Here is a 4,398-nt window from a genome sequence, read left to right as displayed (position 1 = left end):
ATGTTCTTAGAAGCTCATTTTTAAGCACAACTTTATCTGGTATAAACATGTATCAGATGCAAGGCTTTGTGCAGGAGTTTACGTATGCCTAAAAGTGAGAAGTTCACTAGGGGAAAGGGTGACAACACTGCACAAGCTCTCCGGGGAGGAAGTCTCTGAAGCCAGTTATAGCTGATCCTGTTAGAGTCAAATACCAGCAACTATGGTTCTTCATGCTCTATTTTGGGCCCCAATGGTCAGTCCCTTCAGGAGCTAAACTTCTGCCTAACAATACTATATAGATTTAGAATAACCATATGGGGATGGGGGGTGGGCAAGGTCTCATTCTAGCATGTGCTGAGCTGCAACTCAATCTGTAGCTCAGGCTGGCCTCAAACTCATGATGATGAACCTCTTACTTTAACCTCCCAATTGCCCAGATTTTTCAGATTAGCTATTCTAATTGATGTGTTATAATCTCTCATGGTAGATATAATCTGCATTTTCCAAATGAATAATGATGTTAAGTACCATTTCATGTATTTGTTTTTATGTCATCTGCATGCCTTGTATTATAATCTGTTGAAATATTTTGCCCATTTATAAAAATGAATGGTTCATTTTCTTATTATTGAGTTGTAAGCATTTACATATTGTGGTCACCTATTTTTTATCTGATGGTTATTTAACAAATATTTCCTTTCCATGGCTTGCAAGCTTCGTATTTTGTCAAAAATTTCTTTGCAAAGTGAAATATGTTAGGATGTGATGGGGTTCAGTGAGTCTCTGTTTTCTTTTGGATGCTTCACACTTTGTATCTTAGCTAACAAGTTGCTACTGACAGCTGAAAAAAATCAAGGTTAAGACAAATGAGTGGCTCCACTGTACTCATGAAGAACTGAAGTGCCATTTAATGTTTAATGCATGTCTGTGCATTTTTCTCCACATAAAAGGAGAGCTGTTACAGAGCATAGATGAGCAGCTCAAATTTGCCTGACGATATTATATTATGATTTGTTTTAGAAAAGAAATTCTAAACCCCAGCCACATTAATATATGCAAGGAATGAAATATGGGCATGTGGGCATATCCCAGGATCGCTCAGTCATTTTACAGATCATTGGATTCCTCAAGAAGAAGTGTTCATCCTATTCAGCAACATGAAAATTCTTCTTTCTGGCATTATCTGTTCAGATGGCATGACAAGTGATTGGCAATAGTTTCTAACTAGAAACTTCCTTGCTTTTCATCAGTTTGGTCACATCTGCATAGTTTTTATTTCTGTTTTTAAGAGGGCTCCCAAGTCCTAGGCTGTGATGCATACTGCTTCAATGAGACAAATTACTGGAGAAGCCAAGCAGGATATACAGCCAGATGGATGGCATCTGGCCAGATTGAATTAGGGCCAAAATACCCTTGCTAGGGGGACATATCTCTTAACTTTTGGTGGTGGAAAGAGAATGAACACTTCCTGAGAAATTTAGCCTCTTTCAGTAATGGGCATGACCTAAAAAATCCTCCAAATTTGTCCCTTCAAAGAAGAACTAAAAGAACAGCCAGTTTTAAGAATGATAAAAGTATATAATCACACTACAAACTTTATGTAGTGGTAAAGTATAGCATGGTTAATAATTGAACAAGAAGCCTTTGAAATCAGGTGGCTCAAGTTCAAGTATTAATCTATCTCTTACCAGTTATGAGACTTGATTTAGCCTTACTCTCTTGAACTAAAAAAAGGGACACAAAGAGAATCTGTTCTATAAAAATTAAATGATATACTCTTATTTTGCTACTGTGGGCAGATCATAAATATCCAGTAGACCCCAATATTATTTCTGTTCCCCATAACCATATGTGCCAAATGGGTGCAAATACTAGAGCCCAGTATTTCTTCAGGTCTTAGTGACTACCCTCTACTTGCAAATGACTGCTTCCAGTTCTACCCTTTTATGTAAACAAGTCTAAGAAGTCCCATCACTCTTTCTTTTCAGAAGATCTAAGGGGTGTAGACTGCTTTTGTCCTATGTGAGTCATCCTTACTGGTATGACAAAACTTTTCTCAATATGAGACTTTAATATTTATAAGACTTCATTTTTCCCTATTCAGCTCCATTTGCTCCAAGACTGCCTGGCTCCATTCCATAGTAATGTTGGTCTCTCCTCCCCCTTTCTCCTGATGCTTCTTCTGGGTCACTTACCTCTGACAGCTCATTAAAGAACAACATTCCTTCTTTATTCTAATGGAAGATTTCCATTTATCTATTACCGCTCTTCAAAAGTCCTGAAGACTCAGGTGGCTTACAGCCTCTGGTAAGCTACAAGTGAATCTTGTCCTTGTGGGTTTAGGTCTTCCTTATGGATAAACTTCAGACAATATTGGAAGTCTGACCCAAGACTTGTGCATGTGATATCATGCATGGCTATTAATGAGTAGTTCATTTATATATTTGCCCTTAGATTGGATCCTTCATGTGTCCTTCCTGTGTCCTGGCCCCTGAATATCCCATGAACCAGGCTCCAATATACCCTTGTCTTCTTTTAGGCTTGGGAAGTAGGATGCATGAAGTGAAAAATTACCAGGCAGTATATCCCCTCTTACTGTTTCAGCTAGCATCTCTATAATTCCCCATGGCGAGTCTTTCCACCTGAGCCCCATTTCCTCCTGGATGCTCCCTAATGAGTCTAGTTTTGGCTAGATGACTCTACTTTATCCATTAGCCACGCAACACAGAGAAAGCTATGCCTTCCTACAAGTGGTAATAATTGGGTCACCTTGTTTTCCTCTGCTGTGTGGCTCTTCTGACACATTTGTAACTACTGCTCATATAAAATTGCTTTCCTCTGACTGGACCTTGACCAATGTGCATCCCTTATTCTTCATCACTGAATACTGATGCTGAATGCTGTTAGAGGACATTTCTATTTCTGGCAAAATTTCTGCCCTCCTAGACTGCTCACCTCAGATGGAAGACTTTACATCTCTGCATGTTCAGAAAGAGTTTGACTCTAAGAAATTAACTCTCAGTGTCAGGTCATCCCCATGTCTCCAGGACATTTAGACCTCCTTCTGTGGAATCCAGTTTACATGTAGAAAAAATGGAGTTTAAACTTATTTTGTCTACAATGGTAGCAAATTATTACATCACACAGTTTAAAAATTCACAGTGCTTGGGGAGCTGAACTCACAAACAAGTATCAAGATTAATTCTCAAAATCAAATTCCTACTGTTGCTTCAGGAAAGGATATTATTGTATTTCTGGAAGATTTGTACTTTAAAATAAAGTGTGGTACACTATGAAAATGTTTAAATGTACCAATTTTCTACCTTTCATTGACTCTGGAAACCTTCACTTACAATTAGGATGAGACAAGTCTTCTCTGTTGTTTAATTTTGATTAAAGCACCACTCAGAAGGTAGGGAGTCTCCAAGGCAATGGAGACCATGAGTTCTCCACTTGGAAGATATTCCTATTTGCAGCCAATTTCAAGTTTTAATGAGAGGGTTGTTCTTTTCTAATTTAATGTACAGTTTGTGTCCTGATATTTCAGTGTCTATTTTGTTCTTGAGAGTTTTTGAAAATGTGCATTAGTAAAAAAAATGTTTATTTTGGTATGGTTACTGACCTTCAAGATAATAAAACTTGTCTCGTCAGCATCCTGTTTTATTATAAGGTGACACATTTGACTTTTTATTTTTGAAGGTCATGAAGCAAATCACTATATAGGTCTCAGTCTGTCCTCAATGGCAAAGGAAAAATTGCTTTAATTCAGGAAAATGGAATTCTCTCAACTCCTCAGTAATTCCCATTTCTAATGAATTATTAGTCATGAGAGCTAAGTTACAAATTATATGTTCATAAGGAAACTTTTATATGTTTCTTAATATACAAGTTTGGAGGGGGATACATGTACACTTCAAAGTTATTTATCTTCAAATAGAAATATTAAATTAATATGAACTACTATTGATTTTTACAAGATTTTTCTGGACATAAAATTATATATAGTAATCACATTAAAGTTAGAAAATTCAAAAAAGAGCTGCATAGATGGCTTAGCCATTAGGCACATGCCTGTGAAGCCTAAGGACCCTGGTTCGATTCTGTAGGTCCCACATAAGCCAGATGCACATGGTGGCACATGTGTCTGGAGTTTGTTTGCAGAGGCTACAGGCCCTGGCATGCCCATTCTCTCTGTCTCTCTTTCTTTCTCTCTCTTTCTCCCTCTTTCTGTAATAAATAAATAAAGTAAAAAAGAAAATTCAAAAGTTCCTCCTTCCTGTAGTAACACAAAAATTATTTTCATATTTCTTTCCAATGAATTGATGTTTAAAATCTAGGGAGAGGTAGATAGAAAAATGAAGACCAAACTCAGAAGATAAATATTTATGATTAGTCTATATTTAAGTTTGCGTCAGT

The sequence above is a fragment of the Jaculus jaculus genome, chromosome 2, assembly GCF_020740685.1.
Source record: "Jaculus jaculus isolate mJacJac1 chromosome 2, mJacJac1.mat.Y.cur, whole genome shotgun sequence".
In the NCBI taxonomy this organism is placed as follows: domain Eukaryota; kingdom Metazoa; phylum Chordata; class Mammalia; order Rodentia; family Dipodidae; genus Jaculus; species Jaculus jaculus.
The sequence above is the reverse complement of the archived record's forward strand: the minus strand, read 5'-3'. Positions refer to the sequence as shown.